The 17,361-nt window shown below is 39.5% G+C and overlaps 2 protein-coding genes across 8 annotated transcripts in view; one reads left to right on the forward strand and one right to left on the reverse strand.

Moving 5' to 3' along the window:
• Positions 1-11,329, reverse strand: part of KIAA0825 (KIAA0825 ortholog) — a 445,920-nt gene extending 434,591 nt beyond the window's left edge. For all 6 annotated transcript variants that reach the window (XM_049867904.1, XM_049867915.1, XM_049867914.1 and 3 more), the window contains exon 1: positions 11,224-11,329. The gene's annotated coding sequence lies outside the window, so the exon portion shown is untranslated. The remainder of the gene's footprint in view (positions 1-11,223) is intronic.
• A 78-nt stretch (positions 11,330-11,407) lies between these two features.
• Positions 11,408-17,361, forward strand: part of SLF1 (SMC5-SMC6 complex localization factor 1) — a 77,744-nt gene continuing 71,790 nt past the window's right edge. Inside the window, exon 1 of one of the 2 annotated variants that reach the window (XM_049867927.1) lies at positions 11,408-11,497. The gene's annotated coding sequence lies outside the window, so the exon portion shown is untranslated. The other variant, XM_049867932.1, reaches the window with a different exon arrangement.

The raw sequence follows: 17,361 nt of genomic DNA on the forward strand, positions 1-17,361 counted from the left end.
TATCACAACAGATGGAATGCAGAAGCAGATCTAAGAATCCAGGTGTCTTCTATTAAGCTTAGACATTAGAGATATTTGCAAAAATACAATGTCAGCCTTTCCCTAAAAATTTTGTTTTAGTAAATAGAGTTATTTTTAAAAAATACTACTTACATTAACATGTAATGGGTTTATTACCGCATAAACATTTTTGGTATTTTCATATTTTAATTTCTAATACAATAAATAGATATAATCACACACATAAAAACTCTTTGAGGGGCTCAGCGATTTTAAGACTGTAAGTAACACTGGAGACTACATGTTTGACAACTGCTGAGTTAGATAAATAAGAAATTCTGAGAAAGATAATAACCAGGCAAAATTAATCAAAAGAACAGTGCAGGTACAAAAGACAACATAGAGCCTAGAAGGGCTCTGTTTATGACCGGCCCCACTCCCAAACTCCTTCCTAATCAATCTCTGAAAAAGAGAGGGCATAGCTCACCTTTGAGCAGCTAACTGCCCATGGACATTTCTGAGGGCAGATACAAGTATGTGCTGGAGAAGAAAATGATGCATTAAAAAATTGTAAAGAAATACATAACCATGTGATTACATGTAAAACTTGCATTTGTAAAATGTAAAATATTTGATCAGAGAAAGTTAAACAAAACACAAGGATGATGGGGGGAAATGTCACGACACAAGAAAGCACAAAATAGTCCTCACTTATATTACTGAAGAATTAAGACTTTATCAGTTTAATCCTCCTCAAAGAGCTCCCATCAGTCCTTAGTTTAACTTTGGTAAACTGTAGATTTAAACTGTTGAATTAGCTGGGCTCACTGAAGAGAAAATACAGGTGAAGGGTAACTTCAGGTGACAAGAAGCAAATATAGCTGCACAACCTCCCTGACATTCAATGGAAAGAGATTATAGCAAATCTTAGCAAAGAAATAATGAAAGCAACAGAAAAGCACTGTTTTAGGCTGGGTTCCCTAGAGAAGCAAAACCAGTGAGGCATATATATACATGACAGGGAAGAAAATAAAAATATTTGCTACACACACACACACACACGTATAATAATACTCATAATAATTACAGTCCTTGATTCTACAATTGGTCACGTGGTTGTAGCTGGAACTACCTTCTTCCACCAAACATTTGAACATAATTCAGACAAGTTCTTGGCCACTACATAAAAAGTATCACCCTTCCTCCATTGTCTAATCACCTGTTCATCATTTTCTTTTAAAGCCTCACCAGAAGCATGTTTAACATTCACATTTTTAGCAACATTCTGCCGCTGGTGCCATGTATTCTCTAAGACAATAGAATTCTCTGTAGCTTTCCTTACTTCCTTCTAAGCCCCCACCAGAATTACCTTTGACATCCAAAATTCTACCAACAGTCTCTTCAAGTCAATCTGAACTTTTACTATGACAAACCAATAAACAAACCCGTTGCCATCGAGTCAATTCTGACTCATAGGGCCCTACAGGACAGAGTAGAAGTGCCTCATAGAGCTTCCAAGGAGTGCCTGGTGGATTCAAGCTGCCGACCTTTTGGTCAAGAGCTGTAGCACTTAACCACTACACCACCAGAGTATCCATACTTTTAGCATTAAAAAAAAAAAAAAATTTTTTTTTTTTTTTTTTTTTTAGCATTAGGCACCTTAAAAGTCTTCCAGCTTCTACCCATTACCCACTTCCAAAATCACTTCCACATTGTACGTATTTGTTGGAGCAGCATCCCACTCCTGGTACCAAATTCTGTCTTAGTTATCTACCACTGCTATGACCGTATCTTTAAGAAACAGAATTTATTTTCTTACGGTTTAGAAGGCTAGAAATCCAGATTCAGGGTGCTGGTTCTAGGGAAAGACTTTCTTCATTGGCTCTGGAGTAAGGTCTTTGTCTCTTCTGAGCTTCTGCTCCTGGGCAGTCTTCACGTGGCTTGGCATCTCTCTTTCCCAGTCTCTGCTCTACTCACTTGTTTAATCTCTTTTATATCTCAAAAGAGATTGACTCAAGATTCACCCTACACTAATCCTTCCTCATTAACATAACGAAGACAACCCATTCCCAAAAGGGATTATAACTATGGGCATTGTTGTTGTTAGGTGCCACTGAGTCAGTTCTGACTCATAATGACCCTATAGGATTGAGTGGAACTGCCCTGTAGGGTTTCCAAGGAGCAGCTGGTGAATCTGAACTGCTGACTTTTTGGTTAGCAACCAAGCTCTTAACCACTAGCCACCAAGGCTCCTAGGCATAGAGGTTAGGATTTATGACACATATTTTTGGGTGACTAATTCAATCCATAACAAGTACTACCACATCAATCAGCTGGAAAACAGAGTAATTGTATGTGCTAAGCACAGCAAATAAGAACTCTTTTCCGGGAAGCATAATACAAGAGTGAGCCCTAAATTTAGATTCTTAAGACATGTTTTCTGAGTTATCTGGGCAGGTTAAATCATCTCTTTAGTACTAATTTCCTCATGTAGAAATAGAAAGTTAGTCTAAATCAGTTGCTTTCACATTCAGTGTTGATTCACAGTAGCCAAACCTTGAAGCCATACATATCCAAAACAAAAATGGAGGGTACACCTCACCAACTTGACGAGTTATGGCCTGCCATTTGACAAGCACTGAGCTGGTTGATCTCTACAAATGCTTCTCATTAAAAACAAAAACAACAAAAGTTAGGGAGGGGAGTGCCTATAAAACTACACATTGGTCTTTTAAGGCACAGAGGAATCTTTGGTAGGGAGGGAAATGGGCACCCAATTTTAAGCTAATATTCAACTTATGGATATTAACATATTCAGCTGTTTGAGAATGATGGTATATTTATTGGCTACATAAATTCAGGAGTTCATGGGTGGCATAAACAAAGACTTGGTGACTAACCAAAAGGTTGATTGCTTGAACCCACCCAGAGCCGCCTCAGCAGAAAGGCCTGGTGAACTACTTCCAAAAGATCACAGCTACTGAAAACCCTGTGAAGCACATTTCTGCTCTGAAACACATGGGGTCGCCATGAGTCAGAATCAACTCAATGGCAACTGGTTTGATTTTGGTTTTGAATTCAGGTATTTAGACAACAGTCTGTGTTTAACCACCTAATGTCAAAAATTCGTTGGTTAGCTAATATTTGCATTTTTCAATTGTTTGGAACAGATCTTGTGATTCTTTACTGTTCTGGCTAACAAAACTCTATCATAATATATAAGAAGTTGTTGGTGTAAGAACATAACCCTCAAATGTTAATGTAAGTGTTTGGCACTAGAAATTGTATTTTTCTTGTGGAGATAAAGATGGGCAGTAAAATTTAAGAGTTAAAATTCAAACACACGTGTAAATTATAGCATGTGGCAACTGTCAATTATATTTATTAATAGCTAATATGATGTTGAATGCTATGGCAACATAGGATTCCTACAAAAACTTTGGCTTGAGCGTTCCCCATCAGCCAGCCTGAAGCTTTCTTAGAACAGTGCTGAAGTTTGAGACTCTTCATAACCAACCCTCCTTCCTTCCTCTTTCCTTTCATAGTTGTCAGGCCTACATTGAGGCATAAAGGCACTTCCTTCCTACTCCTGCTCCCTCTCCTTTATCCTTCAGGTGCAGTTTCTCCAATAAATCTCTTGCACATCTAAATCTTGGCGTTTGCTTCTCGAGGGATTTAAACTAACAAAGTACTTATACCTGCCACCATATTAAAATCTACACATGCATTATTTCATTAATCTTGACCACAGCCCTGTGAAATGGACATTATTACTATTTCATTTTGCAAATAAATACACATTCAGGGTGGAAAAGTAAATTTCCCATTGTCACACAACTAGTGACAGAGCTGGGATTTAACTCAAGTCTGCTTGATTTCAGAGTTGAAGTCACAGGCCTTATTTTGAAGCAATTATACTTCATTTAAAAACAAAGTTAGAAAGATCCCTAATAATTATTTCTATTGCTTCTATGTACTTTACAAACATTATCACATTTAATCCTAATGAATCTATAAAGTTGATATTATTACCTCTTTACAGATGAATAAACTGAGGCTCAAAGACTAACTTCTTCAAAATCATAATAATGTAAGTGCATAAGTTTGGGTTCACACCAGGTCCTCTCAGCTGTTTTGTGTTATGCCATGTTGCCAAGTTAATCAAAATGACTGTCATGGATTGAATTGTGTCCCCCCAAAAATATGTGTCAACTTGGTTGGGCCATGATTCCTAGTATTGTGTGGTTGTCCTCCATTTTGTGATAGTAATTTTATGTTACAGGGGTTACGGTGGTATTGTAACACCACCCTTACCCAGGTCACATCCCTGATCCAGTCTAAGGGGAGTTTCCCTGGGATGTGGCCTGTGCCACCTTTTCTCTCTCAAGAGATAAAAAGGAAAGGGAAGCAAGTAGAGAGTTGGGGACCTCATACCACCAAGAATGCAGCACCAGGAGCCCAGCACGTCCTTCGGACACAGGGTCCCTGCACCTGAGAAGCTCCTCCACCAGGGGAAGATTGAGGACAAAGACCTTTTTCCAGAGCAGCCAGAGGAAGCCTTCCCCTGGAGCCAACCCCGATTTTGGCCTTGTAACCCACTAGACTGTGGGAAAATAAATTTCTTTGTTAAAGCAATCCACTTCTGGTATTTCTGTTATGGCAGCACTAGATGACTAAGACAATTCTTTTTCTTCTTTTTTTAGCTGTTAGTGTATTTATTATTTTTATATATAATGCATTTCTAGGGACGCACTGAAGTTTGGTCTTGACCTCAATATGTAGCCTAAATCTGCATTTGGCTTTGGACTTTGTTTTAGAACACAAATAGTTGAATTCCTGGCACCTCTTAACTTTTGTGTGCCCAATGTTTGTATAAATTGCATCAGTATCACAAACAAGGTATGTCATTTGATTTCATTTTAGTTTCTATTCATTTTCAAATATGGTAAGAATTCTGGATGTAATTTGGAGTGAAATCTTCCTATATGTTTCATATGTTGAAACCCTATCAGTCGCTTGAGATATACGTATTTTTATTATAGAAGTAAAATGCTACAATAAATTATCGATTGTGAAAACTGTTAATTTTATGTACAAAAAAAATTAAGAGTTTGCAAATTTTTTTTTTTTTTAAAAAGCAGGAAACTAGATTTTCAGTTAGCATGAATACTGGGTTTGTTAGCTCAGAATGCCTTGTCGGGGTCCAGAAGCAACGGAATGCTGGCCTGGCACTCATTTGGACTTTACTTCACTACCAAATGAAGTGTGGATATGGCTGCCTGTAAGCCCATTAAGGAGCCATGGTGGCACAATGGTTAAGCATTTAGCTGCTAACTGAAAGGTCAGTGGTTCGAACTCACCAGCCACTCCCTGGAAGAAAGATGTGGCAGTCTGCCTTAGAAACCATATGGGGCAGTCCTATTCTGTCCTATAGGGTCCCTGAGTTGGAATTGACTGCATGGTAATGGGTTTGGGCAGGGTCAGACCAATGAGGTGCATACAAGACAAGACAGGATAAAAGTGTTTGTGTGTGTGTTGGGTACCAGGGGGATCTGGTTGCAAGCTCTCATAGCCTTGCTTGTATCACCCTTCTTTTCTCTCTCCAAGGACATGAAGGTTAGCAATACTGCCCAAGATAACCACATACCTAAAACGACACACACACACAAAGATGGGGCTGGGGTATAAGATGCTTATCTGGTACCACTAAGCTGATGAAAAGACAACACTTCATTCTTTGAAAGATTCACAAGAATCCAGTAACATCGGGTGCGTCTGGAGAAGGAAACTGTGGCTGGCATACTTCATGGGCTATGTAGGTGTGTCCTGCATAAAAGTACCCAAACAAGGGAAGCCTACACTCTGATTGCCAAGTCATGTGTCCTGCAGGACTATCACCCCTGAGGAAAGGGTACCTTTTTCTAATCCTTACAAAGGTACCCTCAGTTCTACAAAGTGTATCTAAACATTAGAATCTCTGCAATACAAATGGAGTATGGGGGTGAAAGGGAGGCTAATTTCTCATTATACACCCTTTCGCACCTTCTGAGTTATGCTCCAAGTTTATATATAAACCCAAAAACCCGCTGCTGTCGAGTCAATTTCAACTCATAGCGATCGTATCAGACAGAGTAGAGTTTCCAAAGAGCGCCTGGTGGATTTGAACTGATGACCTTTTGGTTAGCAGCCATAGCTCTCAACCACTACGCCACTAGGGTTTCTACTTGTTTTAAAAAAAAAAAAAATTTTTTTTAATTGTATTAATATGGCAATACACCTCAGAGGTATTATATTGTGTATGACTCATGCATCATCATTTCTCCTATAATTTGCAATGAGGAAATAGATATAAATATGTCAAAATATTTTACTATAAAACCATTTATAGCACTATTATCTTAACAGTGGGAAGTCTGCTTTAAGTTATAACACATTCATAAGATAGTATACAGGTCACGCAAATTATTTCATAGAAGCAAATGTATTAATACATAAATATTCATGATGTATCACACACACAAAAAAAGCAGGTCACAGATAAGACAGTGTGATATCATTTTTATTAAGAGAAACATACACAAATCTGTAAACATACAGAAAAAATGGTGAGGGGTTATTTCTGAGTGGTGGGATTATAGGCAATTTTTCATTTCTTTCTTTTTGGCTTATTTGTATATTCACCTATCAAATGGGTATTATTTTCCATAACAAAGAGAACACCACCACCACCACCCCTCCATCCCATCCTAGTTATGCACATAAATCACTGCTTTCTGAGAGAAGCTGAATATCTTTAACAGGACCACATTATTATCCACAGCTCGACCTGAACTCACCTTATCTTTCTAAACTTTGTTATCAGTCTTCACCCATTCTACATTTCTAAAGTGAACTATGCACTGTTTTCTTTACTGACACATTCCTTTGCATCCTCTGATGAAACATTTTCCCTTGTCCTTACCACCCTTTAAGGTCCAAACTCAGCATTACCTTCAACAAGTCTTTCCTCATCTGCCCAACTGGAAGCAAAATTTCATTTCTCTGTGTTGCCATCATGCTTTGTGTTCAACGACAGTATATAAATTGTCCCTTATATAATAACTCTGTGTGTATATAACTCTACCGCTCAAGTATAAATGAAATGATTCTTCACTTTTGTCTAATTTACAAACCCAGTGCCGTTGAGTCGATTTACAAAGCATTTTTATATCCACTGCTCTTCTTTCACCCTCATGGGATTACGGGATAGAGAACCAATATTTATTTAGTGACAACTTTATGCCAGGCAGTGTGCCCTGAGTGGCTGCTAACTGAAAAACTGGTAGTTTGAATGCACGCAGAGGCACCTCAGAAGAAAGGCCAGGTGATCTGCTTCTGAAAGGTCACAGCCATGAAAACCCTATGAGCACAGTTCTATTCTGAAACACATGGGGTCACTATGAATGGGAAATGACTCAATGGCAACTGGTTATATTTCATCTTACTGAACCCTATCAGCAGTCTTTCAGACCCTTTTTACATATGAAAATATAAGCTTATAAAGGTTCGGTGACTTATTAGGATCATAAAATGGTAAAAAAAAAAAAAAAAAATGGCCAAGATTTTTAACTCTGGTCTTGTTTTTTCTGGTACAAAAACATGATCTGTTCTGTCTATTAACGTGTAAGACAGATAAATGCATGCAAAACTCCACATATAATGGTTTTGTAAAATACCAGAACTACTATATTCAGAAAATATTTGAGAGTCAAATAAAGTCAGAACATTTTAGAACTAGAAGAGACCTTAAAGACCATACAATCCAACCCCTACATGTTATAGATGAGAAATATGATTCCCAGAGAAAAATATTTTCCTGCACGCACACCTAGTTAAAAGACAAGCTAGGATTAGTATTCTGAAGCAGGCAGTATGGTGTACCAGTTAAGATTATGGCCTCTGAAGTCAGTTACTTTGGTTCAAATATCCTAGCTCTGGCATTTAATAACTGGTGATTTACAGAGCTTATCTGTGCCTCAGTTTTCTCATCCGTAAATGGAGGAGCCCTGGTGGCACAATGATTAAGCACTTGACTGCTAACCAAAAAGTCAGCAGTTCGAACTCACTGGCTGCTCTGAGGGAGAAAAAACCTGGCGATTTGCTCTCGTAAAGATTACACGGTAGGTAACTCTTTGAGGCAGTTCCACTCTGTCATATAGGGTTGCTATGAGTCGGAATCAACTTGACGGTACACAGCAACAACAAATGCAGGATAATAATTACCCCTCCGTGCTGTAAGGGTTATATACAACAATGCATGGCGGAGTAAACACTCAATAACAATTAGCTTTTTACTCATCTTCTGTCCCACAGTCCAGTCTTCTTTACAGGATACCACATTGCCTTCAATGGATGTGTGTGGAGTGGACATTAAGGTGATGACTGAGTAATGACAAATAAATATGCATTTATTCATGTGGTAAATCCTTTTTTTAAAAGCACACGTACAAATACTTTCCTGTGGATAAAAGACGTTTTTAAAAGGAATCATTCATTCAATAAATGTTTTTGAGCTCCTACTACATGCCAAGGACAGTGCTAGATGCTGAGTATGAGATGAAAAAAACAGAATCTCAACCTTCACAAGCAAATTTGATAGAAAATAAAACATCCCTCACATCTATGAGATCTGTGAAGCAAATTTCTCTCATGTGTTTAAGTGAATACAACACAATCAAACACACATTAATATTCAGGCTACATATAAATATGTATACACACTTATGTTTCTCTGTAAACCTGGATTTCTTTAGAATTAAGTTCTATGTCATTTCCAGCATTGGTCATTTCAACTAGTTTTAGTAAATTCCCTATTAGGTTATTTCTATTTCTCTGCATAAAACAGGATACTAGACCGGGCAGGTTTAATTAAGCATAAACCGAAAAAGCCAAACAAACCCACTGCCGTCAAGTAGATTCCGACTCACAGTGACCTTATGGGACAGAACAGAACTGCTCCACAGGATTTCCAAGGAGTAGCTGGTGGATTCGAACTGCCGATCTTTTGGTTGGCAGCCTGAGCTCTTAACCACTGCGTCACCAGGGCTCCTTAATTAAGCATGCTCCCTTAAACTGTGATAATCACCATCTGTCTGAGGGTTACTTGAGTGAAATAGAACAGTTTGGCAAATAATCATCAAATAACAATTCTTCACAGAGCATTACAAAGTTCAATTTTATGAATTTATGCTCATTGCTCATTCTCTCCTTTTCTCTTTTTACATACACACACATAAATATACATACATAAAAATGTGTACACATGAAAAGCTGCTTAAAGAGACAGCTGAAGCTCAGGACTGAAAGTCACCAACACGCCGATGGTCTGTCTCTAGATCTCTTGTATTTGTCCCAGCTATTACGCCAATGTACAATACAGGTGTTCGAGTTAGAATGATAAAACTGGCCAAAGATCAGCAAGGAACAGAAATTGGATTATTCATATGTGGAAATTAAGGTGGTGAACACATTCCTTAATTTTCTTTATTCCCAAGTTTTGCTATCCATTTCACTTCTGAATGTGACATACTATCTATCTGAGTTTACCTGAGAGTGAAAGGAATGGTTCTGATATGTTTAGTGATGAAAGAAAGTATATAGTAACAGTAAAAAAAGACAAAGTTTTGGAATCAGGCAGACTGAGTTCAAATCTCCATTGTGCTATTTAACTGTATAACTTGTGGGAAATCACAACCTCTTTGAGTCTCAATATAAAATATTTGCAAAATAGGGATATGATTTTTTTCTTGAAGAGTTGCAGTAACCATTAAACATAAAATAATGAATGTAAAGTGTCTAACAGGCAGTAGTTATTCATAGTTATTAAGCAGTCAGCTATATTAATTTGAATGGAGATATAACAAATAAAGAGCAATGATAAAAAAAAAAATCACTGGCTGTCTAAAGCAAGATGCTATATAGAAACAACATGTAATCTCCGTGAAGTAATTTACAATCTTTTCAATTGAAGAAATAAAGAAAAAATACAGATTCAATTAAAATGACAAAAATGGGACAAAATGGCGAGATTATAAAACTTTATTGAACAATTAACCAACAAGGAGATTAGAGGATCAATGTGCTGCTCTAAACAAGATTGCATTACTCTCAATGGGTAATAAGGCATTTGCCTGATGCATCGGGGGCCTTGAACTCAACATATTACATTATTTTTATAGCAGAGTAATCCCTAGAATTTCTATTTTTGGAACTTGCTGTTTTGGAAAATCAATCAGCTGCATGCTATGAGAAAAAAAGGTGATTATTTGGATATAAGGTGGTGAGTAAAGGCTACTTACCTGAAGAAACTGTATTACTCAATAAAGACAGAAGCCACCCAGATTCACTACAACACACCTTTCAAATCTCCGAGTGAAAGTGCACTTTTCCTCACATTATCCGTTCGGTCGGAAGCAATTTCTCTTTAGAAGTACTGTAGTCTGGTTACCTAGATCTCCATCCAAAGTTTTCCTGAATCCAACCTTATCTAGGATACCTGGAGCAGAACACGACCTTTCCTTTCTGAAAGCACACCTATTTCCTGATCACTGGTTTCCAAAAGGTAAAAAGAGTTTCTAAAGCCCACGCATAAAATTACAAACTTGTTCTCGTATCTTGTAGCAGCCAGGTGAACAAAGACCATTCTCCACATTTAACTCAAACTGCCGCGAGAACATTTAATTAATTCTAAATCAGGAACGACCCTCTCAGCCCACTGGTCAAGTATTTGTAAAATTGTCCACTTCAGCAGATTGCCTGCCTCCCAGGCAAGAGACTCAGGGCTATGGAAAAAGAACTAAGGAAAGGATTGTGAAGCAACTCTCGAGAATGTAAAGTGACCAAATCCTGCCCATGCGAGACAGTAACAACACTTCTTAATGATTAGTAGAGAGGCTTCGCACTAAGCTGAGTCGAGGTACACGGTGTCTTCCGCCTCGCCCAAGGATACTTGAGGGCGAGAGGTCGAGTTCCAAATTGGAGACATATACTGCGAGTCCAGAAGCTGGGGAGCCGAGATCCTAGGGCCTTCTCCAGCCGCCCAACCGATGAAGCGCCAAGGGTCTGGATGCGCACTTTATAACTGGATCGATTCTTGCCCTCCCGCTTTCAGGTCCGGCCAAGGCGCTGCCCGGAGCCTCGGCCGGAAATATTAGACCCTGGAGGCAACCCAGAAAAATCACTTACCAGTCTCCCTCCTCCGGCGCTGATCCGAAAGAAGCCTGACCCAGTGGCCACAAAGTGCAGCCCCGCACCCGCTCACTCCTCCCTGACGACAGCTCGAGAGCGTCACTAACAACCACCCGGAAATTCCACAATTGCTTCCGGGGCTGCTGAGCGCGCGGCGGGAAATTATTTCCCAGAGCCCGGATTAGTGAAGCAGTGAGTGCTGCAGCGGCAGTCGTTGCTCCTGCCGCCACCGACAACTGAGAGAAGCAGCCCAGACACGCCGGCCGGGAAGGTAAAGGGTCTCACCTCCGAAGACACAGTATACCCTGACTCTGGGGATGTTTCTTCCCCACGCTGTGTTCCCTGAAGTTTCTGCCGCTACCTGGCTGGAAAGCTGGAGGGGTCTGAGGTGGGCGTCGGTGGTGCCCGCCTCTCGCGCTTTTCTCAGCCGCTGTTCATTCCCACTTGCCGGGTTTGCTGCGCTCCGCGCCCGCGTTGGTGGGCTGCGGCCGCAGACCCCGCCCCACAGGCGGGGATGGCCGCCTAGCGCCGGTCTATGGTACGGAGCGCCCCTCCCCCACCTTCCGTTTGCGCAGCCCCGCGGCTCTGTTCTCCGCAGGGAAGGAGCTAGGCCACTCGCGTCCTTCGTTTCCATAGAGCTGACTGGGGCTCCTCGCCCAGAGTCCCACATTCTTGGCTGCTCTTCATATTTTAGCGTCATTGAAGGTGCCTGGGATTCTCCAGTCCTACCTTCCTGTTTACGGAGCAAATTCTTTCATCCTCCTCTCCCTAGTACAATTTTTAAATATATTCAAATAACAGTTACCGTAGTTTTGCTGTTGCTGTGCTAGTCAGAAGTAACTACGTAGGCCTTTAAACACATACTCGTGCGTACACACACACACACAGACACACACTTGTGCGCACATCTCTTTCCCTAAAAGGAGGGTCTTTGTACCTGGGGATTATAATATCTCAGCTGTCTAAAGGCTGGGAACAAGACTAAACGGTTATTCTGAGATTTCTCCACATCCAAAGGCTCTGATTAAATGTTGACAGAAATTAGGCAGCCTCCGGTATGCTCTATAAGGATTTGACCCAGGACCTAGGTGGATCATGATTTTGGAGGCCAAGCTCTACCCTGTCTAAAAACAAACAAAAAAGGTTTGAGACATCGGGAATGAAAATTTAAACAGAATTCATAGTGTATGCATGACAGACACTGCACCTTTTGGTTTATGTTATGTTGTACTCACAATTCCTAATTCATTACTGATGTGCAAGATGTTCCTATTTTAGGAAAGTTTGCCTGATTGCAGTTGTTCAATACATACATTGATAGTTTGGGGTGGGTTTGTATAAAATCAAAAAAACCAAACCCGTTGCGCGGAGTGGTTGGGTAGCAACCCTCTAGAGCAGAGTAGAACTGCCTTATAGGTTTTCCAGGGAGTGGCTGGTGATTTTATACTGCTGACCTTTTGATTAGCAGCCAGCCTCTTAACCATTGTGCCACCAGGGCCTTCCGGATTTGTAAATTTGATTACTGTGCTTATAAGTTAACTCGAACAGCATTCTTAATTTATATGAAATATCAGAGAGACTAAATAACGTCAGCTCTTTTTCCGAATAATGCCACTGAAGTAAGTAAGCTCTGTGAAATAACGTATATGTCTGTGTATATATATGTGGGAGGCGGAGGTGTGTGTCTGGGTCAGCAAGTAAGGTTAGAACATCTTTCTAAGAATGCCAAAGTCAGCTGCCTGAAGTTAAGCCAAGGTGCCTAATTTGGCTCCTAGGCCAAGAGGGAACAGAATTTTTAAATCCACTTGAATTTATAGCTTCAAATACATGTTTAGATAGATAGATTAGATAGCTAGAGTTTTGTTAGTTGCCATCCATTCTCTTCTGAGTCATGGCACTGCCATGTGTGCAAAGTAGGACTGCTTCATAGGGTTTTTGAGGCTGTTACCTTTCAGAAACAGATTGTCAGGCCTTACTTCTGAGGTGCTTCTGGGTGGGTTTGAACCACCAACTTTTAATTAGTAGTCCAGCACTTAAGCATTTGTTTCACCCAGGGACTATATGTCCTTTCTCTGTCTCTGTCTCTCTCCACCCCCCTTCCCTACATATATAACAGCATTTTAGTCACACAGTATGAGTTCTGTGATATGTGTCCACATTTTGAAATTAGTTAAAACAGGGATCCAACACTGTATAACCCTTTTCAGTCTTAGCATTTAAGTTTACTTTCCCAGTTAAATGTTTTAGATAAGAGAAATCATGAAACTCCATCCAAACCAAAAACCAAACCCACTGCCGTCGAGTCTATTCCGACTCATAGCGACCCTATAGGACAGAGTAGAACTGCCCCATAGAGTTGCCAAGGAGCGCCTGGCAGATTTGAACTGCCGACCTCTTGGTTAGCAGCCGTAGCACTTAAGCACTATGCCACCAGTGTTTCCAAAAACTCTATCAAACTCTTGAATTCAAAGCTCCAGGATTGATTTCATTCAAGGCTTAATATATCTTCAGAAGAGGGGGGTTTTAAAAATGTTTCTCCTTAGTTTGCTGTAGGAGTAGGTGTAAAATCAAAATAGTTTGCTAAGCAACGAACATTAAAAACTACTAGTTTTCATCATGTGGCCTTAAAAACCATGGCATAGAAAAATGTTCATGATACAATTTCATATAAAAATTAAGACACAAACCAGTGTAATATCTAAATTTTATTGTATGCAAATATGTATTCTCATACATGAAAAAGTATGAAAAATACCTGCACATCAAATTCTTCTCCCCCCACCCTCCAATATTAAGAGTGGTATCCCAGGATGAAGGAATTAGAGACGATTTTAATTTTTCTATATACTTTGTACTATTTTTCCAATTTCCTATAATAAGCATGTATTAATTAAAATTAGGAGTCCTAGTGGTGCAGTGCAAAAGGTTGGCAGTTCGAATCCACCAGCAGCTCCTTGGAAACCCTATGGGGCAGTTCAACTCTGTCCTTAAGGGTTGTTATGAGGCAGAATGAACTCAATGGCAAAAGGTTTCATTTTTTGTTTTGGTAGTGCAGTGGTTAAAGTGTTCAGCTGCTAACCGAAAGGTCAATGATTAGAACCCACCAGGTGCTCCATGGGAAAAAGATATGCCATCCTGATTCCGTAAAGATTACACCCTTGGAACCCCTATGGGCTGCTGTTCTGCTCAGTCCTATAGGATCGCTGTGAGCTGGAATCACCTCGATAGCGGTAGGTTTGGTTTGGTTTTTAATTAAAATTAAATGACAAAATTTATTGTTGTTATTGTTGTTAGGTGCCGTCAAGCCAGTTCCAACTCATAGCGACCCTATGCAGAACAGAACGAAACACTGCCCTGTTCTGCGCCATCCTTGCAATCGTTGTTATGGTTGAGCTCAATGTTGTAGCCGCTGTATCAGTCCACCTCGTTGAGGGTCTTCCTCTTTTCCGCTGACCCTGTACTTTGCCAAGCATGGTATCCTTCTCCAGGGACTGATCCTTCCTGCCAATATGTCCAAAGTATGTAGGACGCAGTCTCGCCATCCTTGCTTCTAAGGAGCATTCGGGTTGCACCTCTTCCAAGACAGATTTGTTCCTTCTTTTGGCAGTCCATGGTATATTCAATATTCCTTGTCAACGCCACAATTCAAAGGCATCAATTCTTCTTTAGTCTTCCTTATTCATTGTCCAGCTTCCACATGCATATGATACGATTGACAATATAGTGGCTTGGGTCAGGCATCCCTTAGTCTTCAAGGTGACATCTTTGCTTTTCAACCCTTTAAAGAGGTCCTTTGCAGCAGATTTACCCAGTGCAATGCACCCTTTGATTTCTTGACAGCTGCTTGCATGGGTGTTGATTGTGGATCCAGGTAAAATGAAATCCTTGAGAATTTCAATCATTTTCTCCGTTTATCGTGATGTTGCCTGTTGGTCCAGTTGTGAAGATTTTTGTTTTCTTTACGTTGATTGTAATCCATACTGAAGGCTGTGGTCTCTGATTTTCATAGTGCTTCAAGTCCTCTTCACTTTCAGCAAGCAAGGTTGTGTCATCTGCATAATGCAGGTTGTTAATGAGTCTTCCTCCAATCCTGATGCCCCGTTCTTCTTTATATAGTTCAGCTTCTCATATTATTTGCTCAGCAGGTATGGTGAAAGGATACAACCCTGATGCACACCTTTCCTGGCTTTAAACCAATCAGTATCCCCTTGTAAAGATTATTTTTGGAAAAAAAAACATTAGTTCTTAAATATAAACATGTAAATTAAACACATTTTACAAGTCCTTATTTATTTTTGTTAATGATAACTTACAATTTATAAGATGCATTATGTTCTCAAAGTTCTTTTGTATACAGAGTTGATCATAAAAGAAATTGTAATGGCAGATGGGAAACATTCGTCATTATTCTCCTACCATAGACCTCTTTAAGCATTCCTGCCACCCTTGTTTGCAGGACTCCACTGTTTTGCCCAACTGTTATACCCTGCTATTCTCATCCTGCCAAACTAAATCAGACCCCTGCATTCAAGGCTGTATTCCTGCCCTATACTTTTGTCTGCATTCTCTACATCTTTTACTCCTTCAAACATGTTCTAGTTATGTATCATATTGTAAAGAATCCAAAGGACCTAAAAAGCTGGCATGTGGTAAAATGTTCTTAATTATGGTGGTGAATGCCATAGATTCACTTGCATTTCTAACTGGTGTTAACTGCAAAGGAATTTCAGGCATCAGGGATAGGCCCATGCGGGAGATATTTTGGGAAAGTCCACACCACAGAGACATTTGCTTCCTCTGCCTTAAGGCCAACTCTGTTCTCAATCATTATCTCCTCAGTAGTGGTGTTACATGGTTCAAGGTAAGTAAATTTTTAAATTTCAGTTAGTATGATAGGACATTTTCCTTTTGGTTAGCAGCTGAGCTCTTAACCACTGCGCCACCAGGGCTCCTTAAAAATCTATTACTGTATTTAAGTTTTAATTTTTCTGACAGTAAAGATAAAATATTTAACTGTCAGGAACAAATGCTGTATTTTGTTTTCTTTTCCTTTTGTTTTAGAATAGTATCTTTTGTGTGAATGGTTGAAGGACCATACCCATAAGTTCTAGAAAGTTGTATAATTTCCCAAGAAATACTTCTAGTAAAAATATGTTATGGTATATTTGCTTTCTTTCTAGCACTAGAAGACTTCTAGAAATTAGCTCTTGATCCTCCATATCCTAAAACATATAACCTACCAAAAACTTGACCGTACTTTTAAGGCCTGAATTGTCTGGGTCATTAATATGTGGTAAGGCACTTTTGTATAGTGTTCTCTTTTGATTTCGTTGACATATCAAGCTAGTGTTTATTGTTTTAATCCTTCAGAGTCGTAGGAAGAATCATCAATCCACCAATTTTGTAGGTATATAAATATATCTATAAATCTGGACATGTCTAGAAACAACAACAACAAAAAAAACCATTGCGGTCAATTTCTAGTCATGGTGACCCTACAGGACAGAGTAGAACTGCCCCATAGCATTTCCAGGGAGCATCTGGTGGATTCGAACTGCTGACCTTTTGGTTAGCAGCTGTAGTTCTTAACCACTACAGCACCAGGGTTTACTCTATGTCTGTATACATATATGAATATCAATTTTCCCATGTAGCTGTATGAATTAGATCTGTGATCTGGGCCATTAGTTTGTCATAAAGACTGGTGTTAAAATGCATGGCTAAATGTAAGCTCCGTTGCTTCAAGCAGATCATTTTATTATAGGAAGATACTAGATCAGGCTAATGGAATTAAAAAAAAAAAACCGTGCTAGTTATTGTGTGCCATGACTGGAAATCACAATTCTGCAGAAGTTTAGATAATAGTCCAGCTTTTCTTACAACTTTATGAGTAAATGTCCTGTGTTCTCATTTGTTTCTAACAGATTTACATTTGCATAATGTTTGAAGCAGGACCCCTCATTTTTTTTTAATCTTTTTTTTGTTAATAATTTTTATTTGTGCTTTAAGTGAACGTTTACAAATCAAGTCAGTCATTCTCACAAAAACCGACATGTGCTTTGCTACACACTCCCAATTACTCTCCCCCCTAATGAGACTTTTTTTTTTAATGAGACAGTCTGCTTTTTAATGAGA

This window comes from Elephas maximus, chromosome 2 (genome assembly GCF_024166365.1).
Source record: "Elephas maximus indicus isolate mEleMax1 chromosome 2, mEleMax1 primary haplotype, whole genome shotgun sequence".
NCBI lineage: Eukaryota > Metazoa > Chordata > Mammalia > Proboscidea > Elephantidae > Elephas > Elephas maximus.